This window comes from Phalangium opilio, unplaced genomic scaffold, assembly GCF_054372755.1.
Source record: "Phalangium opilio isolate 3A_F unplaced genomic scaffold, DU_Popi_V2 ptg000009l_1, whole genome shotgun sequence".
Taxonomy (NCBI): Eukaryota; Metazoa; Arthropoda; class Arachnida; order Opiliones; family Phalangiidae; genus Phalangium; species Phalangium opilio.
In genome coordinates, this window is record NW_028324146.1 from 12,779,207 (window position 1) to 12,798,756 (window position 19,550).

The 19,550-nt window shown below is 38.4% G+C and overlaps 29 non-coding genes and 44 pseudogenes across 29 annotated transcripts; 61 read left to right on the forward strand and 12 right to left on the reverse strand.

Moving 5' to 3' along the window:
- Positions 1-52: 52 nt before the first annotated feature.
- Positions 53-171, reverse strand: LOC149714877 (5S ribosomal RNA; annotated as a pseudogene).
- Positions 172-292: 121 nt separating this feature from the next.
- On the reverse strand, positions 293-411 carry LOC149714878 (5S ribosomal RNA; annotated as a pseudogene).
- A 619-nt stretch (positions 412-1,030) lies between these two features.
- On the reverse strand, positions 1,031-1,149 carry LOC149714879 (5S ribosomal RNA). The gene has a single exon (XR_016373655.1). It is a non-coding gene; the product is annotated as a 5S ribosomal RNA (ribosomal RNA).
- A 137-nt stretch (positions 1,150-1,286) lies between these two features.
- Positions 1,287-1,405, reverse strand: LOC149714880 (5S ribosomal RNA). The gene has a single exon (XR_016374219.1). It is a non-coding gene; the product is annotated as a 5S ribosomal RNA (ribosomal RNA).
- A 362-nt stretch (positions 1,406-1,767) lies between these two features.
- LOC149714881 (5S ribosomal RNA) lies at positions 1,768-1,886 on the reverse strand. The gene has a single exon (XR_016372714.1). It is a non-coding gene; the product is annotated as a 5S ribosomal RNA (ribosomal RNA).
- Positions 1,887-2,020: 134 nt separating this feature from the next.
- LOC149714882 (5S ribosomal RNA) lies at positions 2,021-2,139 on the reverse strand. The gene has a single exon (XR_016373656.1). It is a non-coding gene; the product is annotated as a 5S ribosomal RNA (ribosomal RNA).
- A 137-nt stretch (positions 2,140-2,276) lies between these two features.
- On the reverse strand, positions 2,277-2,395 carry LOC149714883 (5S ribosomal RNA; annotated as a pseudogene).
- Positions 2,396-2,531: 136 nt separating this feature from the next.
- Positions 2,532-2,650, reverse strand: LOC149714884 (5S ribosomal RNA). The gene has a single exon (XR_016374252.1). It is a non-coding gene; the product is annotated as a 5S ribosomal RNA (ribosomal RNA).
- Positions 2,651-2,996: 346 nt separating this feature from the next.
- Positions 2,997-3,099, reverse strand: LOC149714885 (5S ribosomal RNA; annotated as a pseudogene).
- A 137-nt stretch (positions 3,100-3,236) lies between these two features.
- LOC149714886 (5S ribosomal RNA) lies at positions 3,237-3,355 on the reverse strand (annotated as a pseudogene).
- A 347-nt stretch (positions 3,356-3,702) lies between these two features.
- Positions 3,703-3,805, reverse strand: LOC149714887 (5S ribosomal RNA; annotated as a pseudogene).
- Positions 3,806-3,942: 137 nt separating this feature from the next.
- Positions 3,943-4,061, reverse strand: LOC149714888 (5S ribosomal RNA). The gene has a single exon (XR_016374207.1). It is a non-coding gene; the product is annotated as a 5S ribosomal RNA (ribosomal RNA).
- Positions 4,062-4,446: 385 nt separating this feature from the next.
- Positions 4,447-4,565, forward strand: LOC149714889 (5S ribosomal RNA; annotated as a pseudogene).
- Positions 4,566-4,702: 137 nt separating this feature from the next.
- On the forward strand, positions 4,703-4,821 carry LOC149714890 (5S ribosomal RNA; annotated as a pseudogene).
- A 122-nt stretch (positions 4,822-4,943) lies between these two features.
- LOC149714891 (5S ribosomal RNA) lies at positions 4,944-5,062 on the forward strand (annotated as a pseudogene).
- Positions 5,063-5,199: 137 nt separating this feature from the next.
- On the forward strand, positions 5,200-5,318 carry LOC149714892 (5S ribosomal RNA; annotated as a pseudogene).
- A 137-nt stretch (positions 5,319-5,455) lies between these two features.
- On the forward strand, positions 5,456-5,574 carry LOC149714893 (5S ribosomal RNA; annotated as a pseudogene).
- Positions 5,575-5,934: 360 nt separating this feature from the next.
- Positions 5,935-6,053, forward strand: LOC149714894 (5S ribosomal RNA; annotated as a pseudogene).
- Positions 6,054-6,190: 137 nt separating this feature from the next.
- On the forward strand, positions 6,191-6,293 carry LOC149714895 (5S ribosomal RNA; annotated as a pseudogene).
- A 122-nt stretch (positions 6,294-6,415) lies between these two features.
- LOC149714896 (5S ribosomal RNA) lies at positions 6,416-6,534 on the forward strand. Its single transcript, XR_016373194.1, has one exon. It is a non-coding gene; the product is annotated as a 5S ribosomal RNA (ribosomal RNA).
- Positions 6,535-6,671: 137 nt separating this feature from the next.
- LOC149714897 (5S ribosomal RNA) lies at positions 6,672-6,790 on the forward strand. The gene has a single exon (XR_016373657.1). It is a non-coding gene; the product is annotated as a 5S ribosomal RNA (ribosomal RNA).
- Positions 6,791-6,927: 137 nt separating this feature from the next.
- On the forward strand, positions 6,928-7,030 carry LOC149714898 (5S ribosomal RNA; annotated as a pseudogene).
- Positions 7,031-7,152: 122 nt separating this feature from the next.
- Positions 7,153-7,271, forward strand: LOC149714899 (5S ribosomal RNA). The gene has a single exon (XR_016373615.1). It is a non-coding gene; the product is annotated as a 5S ribosomal RNA (ribosomal RNA).
- Positions 7,272-7,407: 136 nt separating this feature from the next.
- Positions 7,408-7,510, forward strand: LOC149714900 (5S ribosomal RNA; annotated as a pseudogene).
- Positions 7,511-7,632: 122 nt separating this feature from the next.
- Positions 7,633-7,751, forward strand: LOC149714901 (5S ribosomal RNA). The gene has a single exon (XR_016373626.1). It is a non-coding gene; the product is annotated as a 5S ribosomal RNA (ribosomal RNA).
- Positions 7,752-7,885: 134 nt separating this feature from the next.
- On the forward strand, positions 7,886-8,004 carry LOC149714902 (5S ribosomal RNA). The gene has a single exon (XR_016373658.1). It is a non-coding gene; the product is annotated as a 5S ribosomal RNA (ribosomal RNA).
- A 137-nt stretch (positions 8,005-8,141) lies between these two features.
- On the forward strand, positions 8,142-8,244 carry LOC149714903 (5S ribosomal RNA; annotated as a pseudogene).
- A 122-nt stretch (positions 8,245-8,366) lies between these two features.
- Positions 8,367-8,485, forward strand: LOC149714904 (5S ribosomal RNA). The gene has a single exon (XR_016373637.1). It is a non-coding gene; the product is annotated as a 5S ribosomal RNA (ribosomal RNA).
- Positions 8,486-8,622: 137 nt separating this feature from the next.
- Positions 8,623-8,741, forward strand: LOC149714905 (5S ribosomal RNA). Its single transcript, XR_016373660.1, has one exon. It is a non-coding gene; the product is annotated as a 5S ribosomal RNA (ribosomal RNA).
- Positions 8,742-8,878: 137 nt separating this feature from the next.
- On the forward strand, positions 8,879-8,981 carry LOC149714906 (5S ribosomal RNA; annotated as a pseudogene).
- A 122-nt stretch (positions 8,982-9,103) lies between these two features.
- On the forward strand, positions 9,104-9,222 carry LOC149714907 (5S ribosomal RNA). Its single transcript, XR_016373648.1, has one exon. It is a non-coding gene; the product is annotated as a 5S ribosomal RNA (ribosomal RNA).
- Positions 9,223-9,358: 136 nt separating this feature from the next.
- LOC149714908 (5S ribosomal RNA) lies at positions 9,359-9,477 on the forward strand. The gene has a single exon (XR_016373659.1). It is a non-coding gene; the product is annotated as a 5S ribosomal RNA (ribosomal RNA).
- Positions 9,478-9,614: 137 nt separating this feature from the next.
- On the forward strand, positions 9,615-9,717 carry LOC149714909 (5S ribosomal RNA; annotated as a pseudogene).
- A 122-nt stretch (positions 9,718-9,839) lies between these two features.
- LOC149714910 (5S ribosomal RNA) lies at positions 9,840-9,958 on the forward strand (annotated as a pseudogene).
- A 136-nt stretch (positions 9,959-10,094) lies between these two features.
- On the forward strand, positions 10,095-10,197 carry LOC149714911 (5S ribosomal RNA; annotated as a pseudogene).
- Positions 10,198-10,318: 121 nt separating this feature from the next.
- On the forward strand, positions 10,319-10,437 carry LOC149714912 (5S ribosomal RNA; annotated as a pseudogene).
- Positions 10,438-10,574: 137 nt separating this feature from the next.
- On the forward strand, positions 10,575-10,693 carry LOC149714913 (5S ribosomal RNA). Its single transcript, XR_016373714.1, has one exon. It is a non-coding gene; the product is annotated as a 5S ribosomal RNA (ribosomal RNA).
- A 137-nt stretch (positions 10,694-10,830) lies between these two features.
- Positions 10,831-10,933, forward strand: LOC149714914 (5S ribosomal RNA; annotated as a pseudogene).
- Positions 10,934-11,054: 121 nt separating this feature from the next.
- LOC149714915 (5S ribosomal RNA) lies at positions 11,055-11,173 on the forward strand (annotated as a pseudogene).
- Positions 11,174-11,309: 136 nt separating this feature from the next.
- LOC149714916 (5S ribosomal RNA) lies at positions 11,310-11,428 on the forward strand. Its single transcript, XR_016373827.1, has one exon. It is a non-coding gene; the product is annotated as a 5S ribosomal RNA (ribosomal RNA).
- Positions 11,429-11,565: 137 nt separating this feature from the next.
- LOC149714917 (5S ribosomal RNA) lies at positions 11,566-11,668 on the forward strand (annotated as a pseudogene).
- A 122-nt stretch (positions 11,669-11,790) lies between these two features.
- Positions 11,791-11,909, forward strand: LOC149714918 (5S ribosomal RNA; annotated as a pseudogene).
- A 136-nt stretch (positions 11,910-12,045) lies between these two features.
- Positions 12,046-12,148, forward strand: LOC149714919 (5S ribosomal RNA; annotated as a pseudogene).
- Positions 12,149-12,269: 121 nt separating this feature from the next.
- Positions 12,270-12,388, forward strand: LOC149714920 (5S ribosomal RNA). The gene has a single exon (XR_016373989.1). It is a non-coding gene; the product is annotated as a 5S ribosomal RNA (ribosomal RNA).
- Positions 12,389-12,525: 137 nt separating this feature from the next.
- On the forward strand, positions 12,526-12,644 carry LOC149714921 (5S ribosomal RNA). Its single transcript, XR_016374075.1, has one exon. It is a non-coding gene; the product is annotated as a 5S ribosomal RNA (ribosomal RNA).
- A 137-nt stretch (positions 12,645-12,781) lies between these two features.
- LOC149714922 (5S ribosomal RNA) lies at positions 12,782-12,884 on the forward strand (annotated as a pseudogene).
- Positions 12,885-13,006: 122 nt separating this feature from the next.
- Positions 13,007-13,125, forward strand: LOC149714923 (5S ribosomal RNA; annotated as a pseudogene).
- A 136-nt stretch (positions 13,126-13,261) lies between these two features.
- Positions 13,262-13,364, forward strand: LOC149714924 (5S ribosomal RNA; annotated as a pseudogene).
- A 121-nt stretch (positions 13,365-13,485) lies between these two features.
- Positions 13,486-13,604, forward strand: LOC149714925 (5S ribosomal RNA). The gene has a single exon (XR_016374088.1). It is a non-coding gene; the product is annotated as a 5S ribosomal RNA (ribosomal RNA).
- A 137-nt stretch (positions 13,605-13,741) lies between these two features.
- Positions 13,742-13,860, forward strand: LOC149714926 (5S ribosomal RNA). Its single transcript, XR_016373643.1, has one exon. It is a non-coding gene; the product is annotated as a 5S ribosomal RNA (ribosomal RNA).
- Positions 13,861-13,997: 137 nt separating this feature from the next.
- Positions 13,998-14,100, forward strand: LOC149714927 (5S ribosomal RNA; annotated as a pseudogene).
- Positions 14,101-14,222: 122 nt separating this feature from the next.
- Positions 14,223-14,341, forward strand: LOC149714928 (5S ribosomal RNA; annotated as a pseudogene).
- Positions 14,342-14,477: 136 nt separating this feature from the next.
- On the forward strand, positions 14,478-14,580 carry LOC149714929 (5S ribosomal RNA; annotated as a pseudogene).
- A 121-nt stretch (positions 14,581-14,701) lies between these two features.
- LOC149714930 (5S ribosomal RNA) lies at positions 14,702-14,820 on the forward strand. Its single transcript, XR_016374120.1, has one exon. It is a non-coding gene; the product is annotated as a 5S ribosomal RNA (ribosomal RNA).
- Positions 14,821-14,957: 137 nt separating this feature from the next.
- LOC149714931 (5S ribosomal RNA) lies at positions 14,958-15,076 on the forward strand. Its single transcript, XR_016373644.1, has one exon. It is a non-coding gene; the product is annotated as a 5S ribosomal RNA (ribosomal RNA).
- A 137-nt stretch (positions 15,077-15,213) lies between these two features.
- LOC149714932 (5S ribosomal RNA) lies at positions 15,214-15,316 on the forward strand (annotated as a pseudogene).
- A 122-nt stretch (positions 15,317-15,438) lies between these two features.
- LOC149714933 (5S ribosomal RNA) lies at positions 15,439-15,557 on the forward strand (annotated as a pseudogene).
- A 136-nt stretch (positions 15,558-15,693) lies between these two features.
- LOC149714934 (5S ribosomal RNA) lies at positions 15,694-15,796 on the forward strand (annotated as a pseudogene).
- A 121-nt stretch (positions 15,797-15,917) lies between these two features.
- Positions 15,918-16,036, forward strand: LOC149714935 (5S ribosomal RNA; annotated as a pseudogene).
- A 137-nt stretch (positions 16,037-16,173) lies between these two features.
- Positions 16,174-16,292, forward strand: LOC149714936 (5S ribosomal RNA). The gene has a single exon (XR_016374133.1). It is a non-coding gene; the product is annotated as a 5S ribosomal RNA (ribosomal RNA).
- Positions 16,293-16,429: 137 nt separating this feature from the next.
- LOC149714937 (5S ribosomal RNA) lies at positions 16,430-16,532 on the forward strand (annotated as a pseudogene).
- Positions 16,533-16,654: 122 nt separating this feature from the next.
- Positions 16,655-16,773, forward strand: LOC149714938 (5S ribosomal RNA; annotated as a pseudogene).
- Positions 16,774-16,909: 136 nt separating this feature from the next.
- On the forward strand, positions 16,910-17,012 carry LOC149714939 (5S ribosomal RNA; annotated as a pseudogene).
- Positions 17,013-17,133: 121 nt separating this feature from the next.
- Positions 17,134-17,252, forward strand: LOC149714940 (5S ribosomal RNA; annotated as a pseudogene).
- A 137-nt stretch (positions 17,253-17,389) lies between these two features.
- On the forward strand, positions 17,390-17,508 carry LOC149714941 (5S ribosomal RNA). The gene has a single exon (XR_016374146.1). It is a non-coding gene; the product is annotated as a 5S ribosomal RNA (ribosomal RNA).
- A 137-nt stretch (positions 17,509-17,645) lies between these two features.
- LOC149714942 (5S ribosomal RNA) lies at positions 17,646-17,748 on the forward strand (annotated as a pseudogene).
- A 121-nt stretch (positions 17,749-17,869) lies between these two features.
- LOC149714943 (5S ribosomal RNA) lies at positions 17,870-17,988 on the forward strand. Its single transcript, XR_016374158.1, has one exon. It is a non-coding gene; the product is annotated as a 5S ribosomal RNA (ribosomal RNA).
- A 137-nt stretch (positions 17,989-18,125) lies between these two features.
- Positions 18,126-18,244, forward strand: LOC149714944 (5S ribosomal RNA). The gene has a single exon (XR_016374169.1). It is a non-coding gene; the product is annotated as a 5S ribosomal RNA (ribosomal RNA).
- A 137-nt stretch (positions 18,245-18,381) lies between these two features.
- LOC149714945 (5S ribosomal RNA) lies at positions 18,382-18,484 on the forward strand (annotated as a pseudogene).
- Positions 18,485-18,606: 122 nt separating this feature from the next.
- LOC149714946 (5S ribosomal RNA) lies at positions 18,607-18,725 on the forward strand (annotated as a pseudogene).
- Positions 18,726-18,861: 136 nt separating this feature from the next.
- On the forward strand, positions 18,862-18,964 carry LOC149714947 (5S ribosomal RNA; annotated as a pseudogene).
- Positions 18,965-19,085: 121 nt separating this feature from the next.
- Positions 19,086-19,204, forward strand: LOC149714948 (5S ribosomal RNA). The gene has a single exon (XR_016374192.1). It is a non-coding gene; the product is annotated as a 5S ribosomal RNA (ribosomal RNA).
- A 137-nt stretch (positions 19,205-19,341) lies between these two features.
- On the forward strand, positions 19,342-19,460 carry LOC149714949 (5S ribosomal RNA). Its single transcript, XR_016373645.1, has one exon. It is a non-coding gene; the product is annotated as a 5S ribosomal RNA (ribosomal RNA).
- The last annotated feature ends 90 nt before the right edge of the window (positions 19,461-19,550 follow it).

Consider the following 19,550-nt stretch of genomic DNA (forward strand, 5'->3'; position numbering starts at 1 on the left):
GTTTGCTTTTTTCATATCTATTAAAATTTAAAAGAGGAAAAAAAAGTGAAAAAGCCAACGGAACGCAGTGTTCCTAAGTGGTCTCCCTCCCAAGTAGTGACTGCGCTCGACGCTGCTTAACTTCGGTTATCGGACGAGAACCGGTGTATTCAGCGTGATATGGCCGTTGCCGAGAGTGCTAGTTAATAATTTGAATTTAATTTACTTTCATCTTTATAAAACAATAACATAAAGAAGTTATGTTTGCTTTTTGCATATCTATTGGAATTTAAAAGAGGAAAAAAAGTGAAAAAGCCAACGGCACGCAGTGTTCCTAAGTGGTCTCCCTCCCAAGTACTGTATGCGCTCGACGCTGCTTAACTTCGGTGATCGGACGTGAACCGGTGTTTTCAGCGTGATGTGGCCGTTGCCGAGGGTGCTAGTTAATAATTCGAATTTAAATTAAGTGAGACAAATTAACCTTCATCATTTTAAAACAATAACAAAAAGAAAACATGTTTGCTTTTTTCATATCTATTAAAATTTAAAAGAGGAAAAAAAAGTGAAAAAGCCAACGGAACGCAGTGTTCCTAAGTGTTCTCCCTCCCAAGTAGTGACTGCGCTCGACGCTGCTTAACTTTGGTTATCGGACGAGAGCCGGTGTATTCAGCGTGATATGGCCGTTGCCGAGAGTGCTAGTTAATAATTTGAATTTAATTAGCTTTCATCTTTATAAAACAATATCATAATGAAGATATGTTTGCTTTTTTCATATCTGGTGGAATTTGAAAGAGGAAACAAAAGTTAAAAAGCAAACGGCACGCAGTATTCCCAAGTACTGTATGCGCTCGACGCTGCTTAACTTCGGTAATCGGACGAGAACCGGTGTTTTCAGCGTGATATGGCCGTTGCCGAGAGTTTTATTTAATAATTCGAATTTAAATTAAGTGAGACAAATTAACCTTCATCATTTTAAAACAATAACAAAAAGAAAACATGTTGGCTTTTTTCATATCTATTGGAATTTAAAAGAGGAAAAAAAAAGTGAAAAAGCCAACGGCACGCAGTGTTCCTAAGTGGTCTCCCTCCCAAGTACTGACTGCGCTCGACGCTGCTTAACTTCGGTGATCCGACGAGAACCGGTGTTTTCAGCGTGATATGGCCGTTGCCGAGAGTGTTAGATAATAATTCGAATTTAAATTAAGTGAGACAAATTGACCTTCATCTTTTTAAAACAATAACGAAAAGAAAATATGTTTGCTTTTTTCATATCTATAGGAATTTAAAAGAGGAAAAAAAAGTGAAAAAGCCAACGGCACGCAGTGTTCCTAAGTGGTCTCCCTCCCAAGTACTGACTGCGCTCGACGCTGCTTAACTTCGGTTATCGGACGAGAACCGGTGTTTTCAGCGTGATATGGCCGTTGCCGAGAGTGCTATTTAATAATTCGAATTTAATTAACCTTCATCTTTATAAAACAATAACAAAAAGAAGATAAGTTTGCTTTTTTCATATCTGATGGAATTTAAAAGAGGAAACAAAAGTGAAAAAGCCAACGGCACGCAGAGTTTCTAAGTACTGACTGCGCTCGACGCTGCTTAACTTCGGTGATCGGACGGTAACCGGTGTTTTCAGCTTGATATAGCCGTTGCCGAGGGTGCTAGATAATAATTCGAATTTAAATTAAGTGAGACAAATTGACCTTCATCTTTTTAAAACAATAACAAAAAGAAAATTTGTTTGCTTTTTTCATATCTATAGGAATTTAAAAGAGGAAAGAAAAGTGAAAAAGCCAACGGCACGCAGTGTTCCTAAGTGGTCTCCCTCCCAAGTACTGACTGCGCTCGACGCTGCTTAACTTCGGTGATCGGACGAGAACCGGTGTTTTCAGCGTGATATGGCCGTTGCCGAGAGTGCTAGATAATAATTCGAATTTAAATTAAGTGAGACAAATTGACCATCTTTTTAAAACAATAACAAAAAGAAAATATGTTTGCTTTTTTCATATCTATTGGAATTTAAAAGAGGAAAAAAAAGTGAAAAAGCCAACGGCACGCAGTGTTCCTAAGTGGTCTCCCTCCCAAGTACTGACTGCGCTCGACGCTGCTTAACTTCGGTGATCCGACGAGAACCGGTGTTTTCAGCGTGATATGGCCGTTGCCGAGAATGCTAGATAATAATTCGAATTTAAATTAAGTGAGACAAATTAACCTTCATCTTTTTAAAACAATAACAAAAAGAAAATATGTTTGCTTTTTTCATATCTATTGCAATTTAAAAGAGGAAAAAAAAGTGAAAAAGCCAACGGCACGCAGTGTTCCTAAGTGGTCTCCCTCCCAAGTACTGACTGCGCTCGACGCTTCTTAACTTCGGTGATCGGCCGAGAACCGGTGTTTTCAGCGTGATATGGCCGTTGCCGAGAGTGCTAGATAATAATTCGAATTTAAATTAAGTGAGACAAATTAACCATCATCTTTTTAAAACAATAACAAAAAGAAAATATGTTTGCTTTTTTCATATCTATTGGAATTTAAAAGAGGAAAAAAAGTGAAAAAGCCAACGGCACGCAGTGTTCCTAAGTGGTCTCCCTCCCAAGTACTGACTGCGCTCGACGCTTCTTAACTTCGGTGATCGGACGAGAACCGGTGTTTTCAGCGCGATATGGCCGTTGCCGAGAGTGCTAATTAATAATTTGAATTTAATTAACCTTCATCTTTATAAAACAATAACAAAAAGAAGATATGTTTGCTTTTTTCATATCTGATGGAATTTAAAAGAGGAAACATAAGTGAAAAAGCCAACGGCACGCAGAGTTTCCAAGTACTGACTGCGCTCGACGCTGCTTATTTTCGGTGATCGGACGATAACCGGTGTTTTCAGCTTGATATGGCCGTTGCCGAGAGTGCTATTTAATAATTTGAATTTAATTAACCTTCATCTTTATAAAAAATAACAAATAGAAGATATGTTTGCTTTTTTCATATCTGATGGAATTTAAAAGAGGAAACAAAAGTGAAAAAGCCAACGGCACGCAGAGTTTCCAAGTACTGACTGCGCTCGACGCTGCTTAACTGCGGTGATCGGACGAGAACCGGTGTTTTCAGCGTGATATGGTCGTTGCCGAGAGTGCTAGATAATAATTCGAATTTAAATTAAGTGAGACAAATTATCCTTCATCTTTTTAAAACAGTAACAAAAAGAAAATATGTTTGCTTTTTTCATATCTATTGGAATTTAAAAGAGGAAAAAAAAGTGAAAAAGCCAACGGCACGCAGTGTTCCTAAGTTGTCTCCCTCCCGAGTACTGACTGCGCTCGACGCTTCTTAACTTCGGTGATCGGACGAGAACCGGTGTTTTCAGCGTGATATGGCCTTTGCCGAGAGTGCTAATTAATAATTTGAATTTAATTAACCTTCATCTTTATAAAACAATAACAAAAAGAAGATATGTTTGCTTTTTTCATATCTGATGGAATTTAAAAGAGGAAACATAAGTGAAAAAGCCAACGCCACGCAGAGTTTCCAAGTACTGACTGCGCTCGACGGTGCTTATTTTCGGTGATCGGACGAGAACCGGTGTTTTCAGCTTGATATGGCCGTTGCCGAGAGACCTATTTAATAATTTGAATTTAATTAACCTTCATTTTTAGAAAACAATAACAAAAAGAAGATATGTTTGCTTTTTTCATATCTGATGGAATTTAAAAGAGGAAACAAAAGTGAAAAAGCCAACGGCACGCAGAGTTTCCAAGGACTGACTGCGCTCGACGCTGCTTAACTGCGGTGATCGGACGAGAACCGGTGTTTTCAGCGTGATATGGCCGTTGCCGAGAGTGCTAGATAATAGTTCGAATTTAAATTAAGTGAGACAAATTATCCTTCATCTTTTTAAAACAATAACAAAAAGAAAATATGTTTGCTTTTTTCATATCTATTGGAATTTAAATGAGGAAAAAAAAGTGAAAAAGACAACGGCACGCAGTGTTCCTAAGTGGTCTCCCTCCCAAGTACTGACTGCGCTCGACGCTGCTTAACTGCGGTGATCGGACGAGAACCGGTGTTTTCAGCGTGATATGGCCGTTGCCGAGGGTGCTAGATAATAATTCGAATTTAAATTAAGTGAGACAAATTAACCATCTTTTTAAAACAATAACAAAAAGAAAATATGTTTGCTTTTTTCATATCTATTGGAATTTAAAAGAGGAAAAAAAGTGAAAAAGCCAACGGCACGCAGTGTTCCTAAGTGTACTCCCTCCCAAGTACTGACTGCGCTCGACGGTGCTTAACTTCGGCGATCGGACGAGAACCAGTGTCAATTTTTTTTTCGTCTTTTAAATTTTAATAGATATGAAAAAAGCATTTCCCTCTTTAAAATTCCATCAGATATAAAAAAAGCAAACATATGTTCTTTTTCTTATTGTTTTATAAAGATGAAAGTTAATTAAATTCAAATTATTAACTAGCACTCTCGGCAACGGCCATATCACGCTGAATACACCGGTACTCGTCCGATAACCGAAGTTAAGCAGCATCGAGCGCAGTCACTACTTGGGAGGGAAACCACTTAGGTACACTGCGTGCCGTTGGCTTTTTCACTTTTTTTTCCTCTTTTAAATTCCAATAGATTTGAAAAAAGCAAACTTATTTTCTTTTTGTTATTGTTTTAAAAAGATGATGGTTAATTTGTCTCACTTAATTTAAATTCGAATTATTACCTAGCACTCTCGGCAACGGCCATATCACGCTGAATAAACCGGTTCTCGTCCGCAAACCGAAGTTAAGCAGCGTCGAGCGCAGTCAGTACTAGGGAGGGAGACAACTTAGGAACACTGCGTGCCGTTGGCTTTTTCACTTTTGTTTCCTCTTTCAAATTCCACCAAATATGAAAAAAGCAAACATATCTTCCTTTTGTTATTGTTTTATAAAGATGAAAATTAATTAAATTAAAATTATTAACTAGCACTCTCGGCAACGGCCATATCACGCTGAATACACCGGTTCTCGTCCGATAACCGAAGTTAAGCAGCGTCGAGCACAGTCACTACTTGGGAGGGAGACCACTTAGGAACACTGCGTGCCGTTGGCTTTTTCACTTTTTTTCCCTCTTTTAAATTTTAATAGATATGAAAAAAGCAAACATGTTTTCATTTTGTTATTGTTTTAAAATGATGAAGGTTAATTTGTCTCACTTAATTTAAATTCGAATTATTAACTAGCACTCTCGGCAACGGCTATATCACGCTGAATACACCGGTTCTCGTCCGATAACCGAAGTTAAGCAGCGTCGAGCACAGTCACTGCTTGGGAGGGAGACCACTTAGGAACACTGCGTGCCGTTGGCTTTTTCACTTTTTTTCCCTCTTTTAAATTTTAATAGATATGAAAAAAGCAAACATGTTTTCATTTTGTTATTGTTTTAAAATGATGAAGGTTAATTTGTCTCACTTAATTTAAATTCGAATTATTAACTAGCACTCTCGGCAACGACCATATCACGCTGAATACAGCGGTTCTCGTCCGATCACCGAAGTTAAGCAGCGTCGAGCGCAGTCAGTACTAGGGAGGGAGACAACTTAGGAACACTGCGTGCCGTTGGCTTTTTCACTTTTTTTCCTCTTTTAAATTCCTATAGATATGAAAAAAGCAAACATGTTTTCATTTTGTTATTGTTTTAAAATGATGAAGGTTAATTTGTCTCACTTAATTTAAATTCGAATTATTAACTAGCACTCTCGGCAACGGCCAAATCACGCTGAGAACACCGGTTCTCGTCCGATCGCCGACGTTAGCAGCGTCGAGCGCAGTCAGTACTTGGGATAACTGCGTGTCGTTGGTTTTTCACTTTTGTTTCCTCTTTTAAATTCCACCCGATTTGAAAAAAAGCTCACATATCTTCTTTTTGTTATTGTTTTATAAAGATGAAAGTTAATTTAATTCAAATTATTAACTAGCACTGTCGGCAACGGCCAAAACACGCTGAATACACAGGTTCTCGTACGATAACCGAAGTTAAGCAGCGTCGAGCGCAGTCAGTATTTGGGAGGGCGACCACTTAGGAACACTGCGTGCCGTTAGCTTTTTCACTTTTTTTTCCTCTTTTAAATTCCAATAAATATGAAAAAAGCAAACATATTTTCTTTTTGTTGTTGTTTTAAAAAGATGAAGGTTAATTTGTCTCACTTAATTTAAATTCGAATTATTATCTAGCACTCTCGGCAACGGCCATATCACGCTGAAAACACCGGCTCTCGTCCGATCACCGAAGTTAAGCAGCGTCGAGCGCAGTCAGTACTTGGAAACTTTGCGTGCCGTTGGCTTTTTCACTTTTATTTCCTCTTTTAAATTCCATGAGATATGAAAAAAGCAAACATATCTTCTTTTTCTTATTGATTTATAAAGATGAATGTCAATTAAATTCGAATTATTAAATAGCCCTCTCGGCAACGGCCATATCACGCTGAAAACACCGGTTCTCGTCCGATCACCGAAGTTAAGCAGCGTCGAGCGCAGTCAGTACTTGGGAGGGAGACCACTTAGGAACACTGCGTGCCGTTGGCTTTTTCTCTTTTTTTTCCTCTTTTAAATTCCAATAGATATGAAAAAAGCAAACATATTTTCTTTTTGTTATTGTTTTAAAAAGATGAAGGTTAATTTGTCTCACTTAATTTAAATTCGAATTATTAAATAGCACTCTCGGCAACGGCCATATCACGCTGAAAACACCGGTTCTCGTCGGATCACCGAAGTTAAGCAGCGTCGAGCGCAGTCAGTACTTGGGAGGGAGACCACTTAGGAACACTGCGTGCCGTTGGCTTTTTCACTTTTTTTTCCTCTTTTAAATTCCAATAGATATGAAAAAAGCAAACATATTTTCTTTTTGTTATTGTTTTAAAAATATGATGGTTAATTTGTCTCACTTAATTTAAATTCGAATTATTATCTAGCACTCTCGGCAACGGCCATATCACGCTGAAAACACCGGCTCTCGTCCGATCACCGAAGTTAAGCAGCGTCGAGCGCAGTCAGTACTTGGAAACTTTGCGTGCCGTTGGCTTTTTCACTTTTATTTCCTCTTTTAAATTCCATGAGATATGAAAAAAGCAAACATATCTTCTTTTTCTTATTGATTTATAAAGATGAATGTCAATTAAATTCGAATTATTAAATAGCACTCTCGGCAACGGCCATATCACGCTGAAAACACCGGTTCTCGTCCGATCACCGAAGTTAAGCAGCGTCGAGCGCAGTCAGTACTTGGGAGGGAGACCACTTAGGAACACTGCGTGCCGTTGGCTTTTTCTCTTTTTTTCCTCTTTTAAATTCCAATAGATATGAAAAAAGCAAACATATTTTCTTTTTGTTATTGTTTTAAAAAGATGAAGGTTAATTTGTCTCACTTAATTTAGATTCGAATTATTAAATAGCACTCTCGGCAACGGCCATATCACGCTGAAAACACCGGTTCTCGTCCGATCACCGAAGTTAAGCAGCGTCGAGCGCAGTCAGTACTTGGAAACTCTGCGTGCCGTTGGCTTTTTCACTTTTATTTCCCCTTTTAAATTCCATGAGATATGAAAAAAGCAAACATATCTTCTTTTTCTTATTGATTTATAAAGATGAAGGTTAATTAAATTCTAATTATTAAATAGCACTCTCGGCAACGGCCATATCACGCTGAAAACACCGGTTCTCGTCCGATCACCGAAGTTAAGCAGCGTCGAGCGCAGTCAGTACTTGGGAGGGAGACCACTTAGGAACACTGCGTGCCGTTGGCTTTTTCACTTTTTTTTCCTCTTTCAAATTCCTATAGATATGAAAAAAGCAAACATATTTTCTTTTTGTTATTGTTTTAAAAAGATGGTCAATTTGTCTCACTTAATTTAAATTCGAATTATTATCTAGCACTCTTGGCAACGGCCATATCACGCTGAAAACACCGGTTCTCGTCGGATCACCGAAGTTAAGCAGCGTCGAGCGCAGTCAGTACTTGGGAGGGAGACCACTTAGGAACACTGCGTGCCGTTGGCTTTTTCACTTTTTTTTCCTCTTTTAAATTCCAATAGATATGAAAAAAGCAAACATATTTTCTTTTTGTTATTGTTTTAAAAATATGATGGTTAATTTGTCTCACTTAATTTAAATTCGAATTATTATCTAGCACTCTCGGCAACGGCCATATCACGCTGAAAACACCGGCTCTCGTCCGATCACCGAAGTTAAGCAGCGTCGAGCGCAGTCAGTACTTGGAAACTTTGCGTGCCGTTGGCTTTTTCACTTTTATTTCCTCTTTTAAATTCCATGAGATATGAAAAAAGCAAACATATCTTCTTTTTCTTATTGATTTATAAAGATGAATGTCAATTAAATTCGAATTATTAAATAGCCCTCTCGGCAACGGCCATATCACGCTGAAAACACCGGTTCTCGTCCGATCACCGAAGTTAAGCAGCGTCGAGCGCAGTCAGTACTTGGGAGGGAGACCACTTAGGAACACTGCGTGCCGTTGGCTTTTTCTCTTTTTTTTCCTCTTTTAAATTCCAATAGATATGAAAAAAGCAAACATATTTTCTTTTTGTTATTGTTTTAAAAAGATGAAGGTTAATTTGTCTCACTTAATTTAAATTCGAATTATTAAATAGCACTCTCGGCAACGGCCATATCACGCTGAAAACACCGGTTCTCGTCGGATCACCGAAGTTAAGCAGCGTCGAGCGCAGTCAGTACTTGGGAGGGAGACCACTTAGGAACACTGCGTGCCGTTGGCTTTTTCACTTTTTTTTCCTCTTTTAAATTCCAATAGATATGAAAAAAGCAAACATATTTTCTTTTTGTTATTGTTTTAAAAATATGATGGTTAATTTGTCTCACTTAATTTAAATTCGAATTATTATCTAGCACTCTCGGCAACGGCCATATCACGCTGAAAACACCGGCTCTCGTCCGATCACCGAAGTTAAGCAGCGTCGAGCGCAGTCAGTACTTGGAAACTTTGCGTGCCGTTGGCTTTTTCACTTTTATTTCCTCTTTTAAATTCCATGAGATATGAAAAAAGCAAACATATCTTCTTTTTCTTATTGATTTATAAAGATGAATGTCAATTAAATTCGAATTATTAAATAGCACTCTCGGCAACGGCCATATCACGCTGAAAACACCGGTTCTCGTCCGATCACCGAAGTTAAGCAGCGTCGAGCGCAGTCAGTACTTGGGAGGGAGACCACTTAGGAACACTGCGTGCCGTTGGCTTTTTCTCTTTTTTTCCTCTTTTAAATTCCAATAGATATGAAAAAAGCAAACATATTTTCTTTCTGTTATTGTTTTAAAAAGATGAAGGTTAATTTGTCTCACTTAATTTAGATTCGAATTATTAAATAGCACTCTCGGCAACGGCCATATCACGCTGAAAACACCGGTTCTCGTCCGATCACCGAAGTTAAGCAGCGTCGAGCGCAGTCAGTACTTGGGAGGGAGACCACTTAGGAACACTGCGTGCCGTTGGCTTTTTCACTTTTTTTTCCTCTTTTAAATTCCAATAGATATGAAAAAAGCAAACATATTTTCTTTTTGTTATTGTTTTAAAAAGATGATGGTTAATTTGTCTCACTTAATTTAAATTCGAATTATTATCTAGCACTCTCGGCAACGGCCATATCACGCTGAAAACACCGGTTCTCGTCCGATCACCGAAGTTAAGCAGCGTCGAGCGCAGTCAGTACTTGGAAACTTTGCGTGCCGTTGGCTTTTTCACTTTTATTTCCTCTTTTAAATTCCATGAGATATGAAAAAAGCAAACATATCTTCTTTTTCTTATTGATTTATAAAGATGAAGGTTAATTAAATTCGAATTATTAAATAGCACTCTCGGCAACGGCCATATCACGCTGAAAACACCGGTTCTAGTCCGATAACCGAAGTTAAGCAGCGTCGAGCGCAGTCAGTACTTGGGAGGGAGACCACTTAGGAACACTGCGTGCCGTTGGCTTTTTCACTTTTTTTCCTCTTTTAAATTCCTATAGATATGAAAAAAGCAAACATATTTTCTTTTTGTTATTGTTTTAAAAAGATGAAGGTCAATTTGTCTCACTTAATTTAAGTTCGAATTATTATCTAGCACTCTCGGCAACGGCCATATCACGCTGAAAACACCGGTTCTCGTCGGATCACCGAAGATAAGCAGCGTCGAGCGCAGTCAGTACTTGGAAACTCTGCGTGCCGTTGGCTTTTCACTTTTATTTCCCCTTTTAAATTCCATGAGATATGAAAAAAGCAAACATATCTTCTTTTTCTTATTGATTTATAAAGATGAAGGGTAATTAAATTCAAATTATTAAATAACACTCTCGGCAACGGCCATATCACGCTGAAAACATCGGTTCTCGTCCGATCACCGAAGTTAAGCAGCGTCGAGCGCAGTCAGTACTTGGGAGGGAGACCACTTAGGAACACTGCGTGCCGTTGGGTTTTTCACTTTTTTTTCCTCTTTTAAATTCCTATAGATATGAAAAAAGCAAACATATTTTCTTTTTGTTATTGTTTTAAAAAGATGAAGGTCAATTTGTCTCACTTAATTTAAATTCGAATTATTATCTAGCACTCTTGGCAACGGCCATATCACGCTGAAAACACCGGTTCTCGTCCGATCACCGAAGTTAAGCAGCGTCGAGCGCAGTCAGTACTTGGGAGGGAGACCACTTAGGAACACTGCGTGCCGTTGGCTTTTTCACTTTTTTTTCCTCTTTTAAATTCCAATAGATATGAAAAAAGCAAACATATTTTCTTTTTGTTATTGTTTTAAAAATATGATGGTTAATTTGTCTCACTTAATTTAAATTCGAATTATTATCTAGCACTCTCGGCAACGGCCATATCACGCTGAAAACACCGGCTCTCGTCCGATCACCGAAGTTAAGCAGCGTCGAGCGCAGTCAGTACTTGGAAACTTTGCGTGCCGTTGGCTTTTTCACTTTTATTTCCTCTTTTAAATTCCATGAGATATGAAAAAGCAAACATATCTTCTTTTTCTTATTGATTTATAAAGATGAATGTCAATTAAATTCGAATTATTAAATAGCACTCTCGGCAACGGCCATATCACGCTGAAAACACCGGTTCTCGTCCGATCACCGAAGTTAAGCAGCGTCGAGCGCAGTCAGAACTTGGGAGGGAGACCACTTAGGAACACTGCGTGCCGTTGGCTTTTTCTCTTTTTTTCCTCTTTTAAATTCCAATAGATATGAAAAAAGCAAACATATTTTCTTTTTGTTATTGTTTTAAAAAGATGAAGGTTAATTTGTCTCACTTAATTTAAATTCGAATTATTAAATAGCACTCTCGGCAACGGCCATATCACGCTGAAAACACCGGTTCTCGTCCGATCACCGAAGTTAAGCAGCGTCGAGCGCAGTCAGTACTTGGGAGGGAGACCACTTAGGAACACTGCGTGCCGTTGGCTTTTTCACTTTTTTTTCCTCTTTTAAATTCCAATAGATATGAAAAAAGCAAACATATTTTCTTTTTGTTATTGTTTTAAAAAGATGATGGTTAATTTGTCTCACTTAATTTAAATTCGAATTATTATCTAGCACTCTCGGCAACGGCCATATCACGCTGAAAACACCGGTTCTCGTCCGATCACCGAAGTTAAGCAGCGTCGAGCGCAGTCAGTACTTGGAAACTTTGCGTGCCGTTGGCTTTTTCACTTTTGTTTCCTCTTTTAAATTCCATGAGATATGAAAAAAGCAAACATATCTTCTTTTTCTTATTGATTTATAAAGATGAAGGTTAATTAAATTCGAATTATTAAATAGCACTCTCGGCAACGGCCATATCACGCTGAAAACACCGGTTCTAGTCCGATAACCGAAGTTAAGCAGCGTCGAGCGCAGTCAGTACTTGGGAGGGAGACCACTTAGGAACACTGCGTGCCGTTGGCTTTTTCACTTTTTTTCCTCATTTAAATTCCTATAGATATGAAAAAAGCAAACATATTTTCTTTTTGTTATTGGTTTAAAAAGATGAAGGTCAATTTGTCTCACTTAATTTAAGTTCGAATTATTATCTAGCACTTTCGGCAACGGCCATATCACGCTGAAAACACCGGTTCTCGTCGGATCACCGAAGATAAGCAGCGTCGAGCGCAGTCAGTACTTGGAAACTCTGCGTGCCGTTGGCTTTTCACTTTTATTTCCCCTTTTAAATTCCATGAGATATGAAAAAAGCAAACATATCTTCTTTTTCTTATTGATTTATAAAGATGAAGGGTAATTAAATTCAAATTATTAAATAACACTCTCGGCAACGGCCATATCACGCTGAAAACACCGGTTCTCGTCCGATCACCGAAGTTAAGCAGCGTCGAGCGCAGTCAGTACTTGGGAGGGAGACCACTTAGGAACACTGCGTGCCGTTGGCTTTTTCACTTTTTTTTCCTCTTTTAAATTCCTATAGATATGAAAAAAGCAAACATATTTTCTTTTTGTTATTGTTTTAAAAAGATGAAGGTCAATTTGTCTCACTTAATTTAAATTCGAATTATTATCTAGCACTCTTGGCAACGGCCATATCACGCTGAAAACACCGGTTCTCGTCCGATCACCGAAGTTAAGCAGCGTCGAGCGCAGTCAGTACTTGGGAGGGAGACCACTTAGGAACACTGCGTGCCGTTGGCTTTTTCACTTTTTTTTCCTCTTTTAAATTCCAATAGATATGAAAAAAGCAAACATATTTTCTTTTTGTTATTGTTTTAAAAAGATGATGGTTAATTTGTCTCACTTAATTTAAATTCGAATTATTATCTAGCACTCTCGGCAACGGCCATATCACGCTGAAAACACCGGTTCTCGTCCGATCACCGAAGTTAAGCAGCGTCGAGCGCAGTCAGTACTTGGAAACTTTGCGTGCCGTTGGCTTTTTCACTTTTATTTCCTCTTTTAAATTCCATGAGATATGAAAAAAGCAAACATATCTTCTTTTTCTTATTGATTTATAAAGATGAAGGTTAATTAAATTCGAATTATTAAATAGCACTCTCGGCAACGGCCATATCACGCTGAAAACACCGGTTCTAGTCCGATAACCGAAGTTAAGCAGCGTCGAGCGCAGTCAGTACTTGGGAGGGAGACCACTTAGGAACACTGCGTGCCGTTGGCTTTTTCACTTTTTTTCCTCTTTTAAATTCCTATAGATATGAAAAAAGCAAACATATTTTCTTTTTGTTATTGGTTTAAAAAGATGAAGGTCAATTTGTCTCACTTAATTTAAGTTCGAATTATTATCTAGCACTCTCGGCAACGGCCATATCACGCTGAAAACACCGGTTCTCGTCGGATCACCGAAGATAAGCAGCGTCGAGCGCAGTCAGTACTTGGAAACTCTGCGTGCCGTTGGCTTTTCACTTTTATTTCCCCTTTTAAATTCCATGAGATATGAAAAAAGCAAACATATCTTCTTTTTCTTATTGATTTATAAAGATGAAGGGTAATTAAATTCAAATTATTAAATAACACTCTCGGCAACGGCCATATCACGCTGAAAACACCGGTTCTCGTCCGATCACCGAAGTTAAGCAGCGTCGAGCGCAGTCAGTACTTGGGAGGGAGACCACTTAGGAACACTGCGTGCCGTTGGCTTTTTCACTTTTTTTTCCTCTTTTAAATTCCTATAGATATGAAAAAAGCAAACATATTTTCTTTTTGTTATTGTTTTAAAAAGATGAAGGTCAATTTGTCTCACTTAATTTAAATTCGAATTATTATCTAGGACTCTTGGCAACGGCCATATCACGCTGAAAACACCGGTTCTCGTCCGATCACCGAAGTTAAGCAGCGTCGTGCGCAGTCAGTACTTGGGAGGGAGACCACTTAGGAACACTGCGTGCCGTTGGCTTTTTCACTTTTTTTTCCTCTTTTAAATTCCAATAGATATGAAAAAAGCAAACATATTTTCTTTTTGTTATTGTTTTAAAAAGATGATGGTTAATTTGTCTCACTTAATTTAAATTCGAATTATTATCTAGCACTCTCGGCAACGGCCATATCACGCTGAAAACACCGGTTCTCGTCCGATCACCGAAGTTAAGCAGCGTCGAGCGCAGTCAGTACTTGGAAACTTTGCGTGCCGTTGGCTTTTTCACTTTTATTTCCTCTTTTAAATTCCATGAGATATGAAAAAAGCAAACATATCTTCTTTTTCTTATTGATTTATAAAGATGAAGGTTAATTAAATTCGAATTATTAAATAGCACTCTCGGCAACGGCCATATCACGCTGAAAACACCGGTTCTAGTCCGATAACCGAAGTTAAGCAGCGTCGAGCGCAGTCAGTACTTGGGAGGGAGACCACTTAGGAACACTGCGTGCCGTTGGCTTTTTCACTTTTTTTCCTCTTTTAAATTCCTATAGATATGAAAAAAGCAAACATATTTTCTTTTTGTTATTGGTTTAAAAAGATGAAGGTCAATTTGTCTCACTTAATTTAAGTTCGAATTATTATCTAGCACTCTCGGCAACGGCCATATCACGCTGAAAACACCGGTTCTCGTCGGATCACCGAAGATAAGCAGCGTCGAGCGCAGTCAGTACTTGGAAACTCTGCGTGCCGTTGGCTTTTCACTTTTATTTCCCCTTTTAAATTCCATGAGATATGAAAAAAGCAAACATATCTTCTTTTTCTTATTGATTTATAAAGATGAAGGGTAATTAAATTCAAATTATTAAATAACACTCTCGGCAACGGCCATATCACGCTGAAAACACCGGTTCTCGTCCGATCACCGAAGTTAAGCAGCGTCGAGCGCAGTCAGTACTTGGGAGGGAGACCACTTAGGAACACTGCGTGCCGTTGGCTTTTTCACTTTTTTTTCCTCTTTTAAATTCCTATAGATATGAAAAAAGCAAACATATTTTCTTTTTGTTATTGTTTTAAAAAGATGAAGGTCAATTTGTCTCACTTAATTTAAATTCGAATTATTATCTAGGACTCTTGGCAACGGCCATATCACGCTGAAAACACCGGTTCTCGTCCGATCACCGAAGTTAAGCAGCGTCGTGCGCAGTCAGTACTTGGGAGGGAGACCACTTAGGAACACTGCGTGCCGTTGGCTTTTTCACTTTTTTTTCCTCTTTTAAATTTCAATAGATATGAAAAAAGCAAACATATTTTCTTTTTGTTATTGTTTTAAAAATATGATGGTTAATTTGTCTCACTTAATTTAAATTCGAATTATTATCTAGCACTCTCGGCAACGGCCATATCACGCTGAAAACACCGGCTCTCGTCCGATCACCGAAGTTAAGCAGCGTCGAGCGCAGTCAGTACTTGGAAACTTTGCGTGCCGTTGGCTTTTTCACTTTTATTTCCTCTTTTAAATTCCATGAGATATGAAAAAAGCAAACATATCTTCTTTTTCTTATTGATTTATAAAGATGAAGGTTAATTAAATTCGAATTATTAAATAGCACTCTCGGCAACGGCCATATCACGCTGAAAACACCGGTTCTAGTCCGATAACCGAAGTTAAGCAGCGTCGAGCGCAGTCAGTACTTGGGAGGGAGACCACTTAGGAACACTGCGTGCCGTTGGCTTTTTCACTTTTTTTCCTCTTTTAAATTCCTATAGATATGAAAAAAGCAAACATATTTTCTTTTTGTTATTGGTTTAAAAAGATGAAGGTCAATTTGTCTCACTTAATTTAAGTTCGAATTATTATCTAGCACTCTCGGCAACGGCCATATCACGCTGAAAACACCGGTTCTCGTCGGATCACCGAAGATAAGCAGCGTCGAGCGCAGTCAGTACTTGGAAACTCTGCGTGCCGTTGGCTTTTCACTTTTATTTCCCCTTTTAAATTCCATGAGATATGAAAAAAGCAAACATATCTTCTTTTTCTTATTGATTTATAAAGATGAAGGGTAATTAAATTCAAATTATTAAATAACACTCTCGGCAACGGCCATATCACGCTGAAAACACCGGTTCTCGTCCGATCACCGAAGTTAAGCAGCGTCGAGCGCAGTCAGTACTTGGGAGGGAGACCACTTAGGAACACTGCGTGCCCTTGGCTTTTTCACTTTTTTTTCCTCTTTTAAATTCCTATAGATATGAAAAAAGCAAACATATTTTCTTTTTGTTATTGTTTTAAAAAGATGAAGGTCAATTTGTCTCACTTAATTTAAATTCGAATTATTATCTAGCACTCTTGGCAACGGCCATATCACGCTGAAAACACCGGTTCTCGTCCGATCACCGAAGTTAAGCAGCGTCGAGCGCAGTCAGTACTTGGGAGGGAGACCACTTAGGAACACTGCGTGCCGTTGGCTTTTTCACTTTTTTTTCCTCTTTTAAATTTCAATAGATATGAAAAAAGCAAACATATTTTCTTTTTGTTATTGTTTTAAAAATATGATGGTTAATTTGTCTCACTTAATTTAAATTCGAATTATTATCTAGCACTCTCGGCAACGGCCATATCACGCTGAAAACACCGGCTCTCGTCCGATCACCGAAGTTAAGCAGCGTCGAGCGCAGTCAGTACTTGGAAACTTTGCGTGCCGTTGGCTTTTTCACTTTTATTTCCTCTTTTAAATTCCATGAGATATGAAAAAAGCAAACATATCTTCTTTTTCTTATTGATTTATAAAGATGAAGGTTAATTAAATTCGAATTATTAAATAGCACTCTCGGCAACGGCCATATCACGCTGAAAACCCCGGTTCTAGTCCGATAACCGAAGTTAAGCAGCGTCGAGCGCAGTCAGTACTTGGGAGGGAGACCACTTAGGAACACTGCGTGCCGTTGGCTTTTTCACTTTTTTTCCTCTTTTAAATTCCTATAGATATGAAAAAAGCAAACATATTTTCTTTTTGTTATTGGTTTAAAAAGATGAAGGTCAATTTGTCTCACTTAATTTAAGTTCGAATTATTATCTAGCACTCTCGGCAACGGCCATATCACGCTGAAAACACCGGTTCTCGTCGGATCACCGAAGATAAGCAGCGTCGAGCGCAGTCAGTACTTGGAAACTCTGCGTGCCGTTGGCTTTTCACTTTTATTTCCCCTTTTAAATTCCATGAGATATGAAAAAAGCAAACATATCTTCTTTTTCTTATTGATTTATAAAGATGAAGGGTAATTAAATTCAAATTATTAAATAACACTCTCGGCAACGGCCATATCACGCTGAAAACACCGGTTCTCGTCCGATCACCGAAGTTAAGCAGCGTCGAGCGCAGTCAGTACTTGGGAGGGAGACCACTTAGGAACACTGCGTGCCCTTGGCTTTTTCACTTTTTTTTCCTCTTTTAAATTCCTATAGATATGAAAAAAGCAAACATATTTTCTTTTTGTTATTGTTTTAAAAAGATGAAGGTCAATTTGTCTCACTTAATTTAAATTCGAATTATTATCTAGCACTCTTGGCAACGGCCATATCACGCTGAAAACACCGGTTCTCGTCCGATCACCGAAGTTAAGCAGCGTCGAGCGCAGTCAGTACTTGGGAGGGAGACCACTTAGGAACACTGCGTGCCGTTGGCTTTTTCACTTTTTTTTCCTCTTTTAAATTCCAATAGATATGAAAAAAGCAAACATATTTTCTTTTTGTTATTGTTTTAAAAATATGATGGTTAATTTGTCTCACTTAATTTAAATTCGAATTATTATCTAGCACTCTCGGCAACGGCCATATCACGCTGAAAACACCGGCTCTCGTCCGATCACCGAAGTTAAGCAGCGTCGAGCGCAGTCAGTACTTGGAAACTTTGCGTGCCGTTGGCTTTTCACTTTTATTTCCCCTTTTAAATTCCATGAGATATGAAAAAAGCAAACATATCTTCTTTTTCTTATTGATTTATAAAGATGAAGGGTAATTAAATTCAAATTATTAAATAACACTCTCGGCAACGGCCATATCACGCTGAAAACACCGGTTCTCGTCCGATCACCGAAGTTAAGCAGCGTCGAGCGCAGTCAGTACTTGGGAGGGAGACCACTTAGGAACACTGCGTGCCGTTGGCTTTTTCACTTTTTTTTCCTCTTTTAAATTCCTATAGATATGAAAAAAGCAAACATATTTTCTTTTTGTTATTGTTTTAAAAAGATGAAGGTCAATTTGTCTCACTTAATTTAAATTCGAATTATTATCTAGCACTCTTGGCAACGGCCATATCACGCTGAAAACACCGGTTCTCGTCCGATCACCGAAGTTAAGCAGCGTCGAGCGCAGTCAGTACTTGGGAGGGAGACCACTTAGGAACACTGCGTGCCGTTGGCTTTTTCACTTTTTTTTCCTCTTTTAAATTCCAATAGATATGAAAAAAGCAAACATATTTTCTTTTTGTTATTGTTTTAAAAAGATGATGGTTAATTTGTCTCACTTAATTTAAATTCGAATTATTATCTAGCACTCTCGGCAACGGCCATATCACGCTGAAAACACCGGTTCTCGTCCGATCACCGAAGTTAAGCAGCGTCGAGCGCAGTCAGTACTTGGAAACTTTGCGTGCCGTTGGCTTTTTCACTTTTATTTCCTCTTTTAAATTCCATGAGATATGAAAAAAGCAAACATATCTTCTTTTTCTTATTGATTTATAAAGATGAAGGTTAATTAAATTCGAATTATTAAATAGCACTCTCGGCAACGGCCATATCACGCTGAAAACACCGGTTCTAGTCCGATAACCGAAGTTAAGCAGCGTCGAGCGCAGTCAGTACTTGGGAGGGAGACCACTTAGGAACACTGCGTGCCGTTGGCTTTTTCACTTTTTTTCCTCTTTTAAATTCCTATAGATATGAAAAAAGCAAACATATTTTCTTTTTGTTATTGGTTTAAAAAGATGAAGGTCAATTTGTCTCACTTAATTTAAGTTCGAATTATTATCTAGCACTCTCGGCAACGGCCATATCACGCTGAAAACACCGGTTCTCGTCGGATCACCGAAGATAAGCAGCGTCGAGCGCAGTCAGTACTTGGAAACTCTGCGTGCCGTTGGCTTTTCACTTTTATTTCCCCTTTTAAATTCCATGAGATATGAAAAAAGCAAACATATCTTCTTTTTCTTATTGATTTATAAAGATGAAGGGTAATTAAATTCAAATTATTAAATAACACTCTCGGCAACGGCCATATCACGCTGAAAACACCGGTTCTCGTCCGATCACCGAAGTTAAGCAGCGTCGAGCGCAGTCAGTACTTGGGAGGGAGACCACTTAGGAACACTGCGTGCCGTTGGCTTTTTCACTTTTTTTTCCTCTTTTAAATTCCTATAGATATGAAAAAAGCAAACATATTTTCTTTTTGTTATTGTTTTAAAAAGATGAAGGTCAATTTGTCTCACTTAATTTAAATTCGAATTATTATCTAGGACTCTTGGCAACGGCCATATCACGCTGAAAACACCGGTTCTCGTCCGATCACCGAAGTTAAGCAGCGTCGTGCGCAGTCAGTACTTGGGAGGGAGACCACTTAGGAACACTGCGTGCCGTTGGCTTTTTCACTTTTTTTTCCACTTTTAAATTTTAATAGATATGAAAAAGCAAACATATTTTCTTTTTGTTATTGTTTTAAAAATATGATGGTT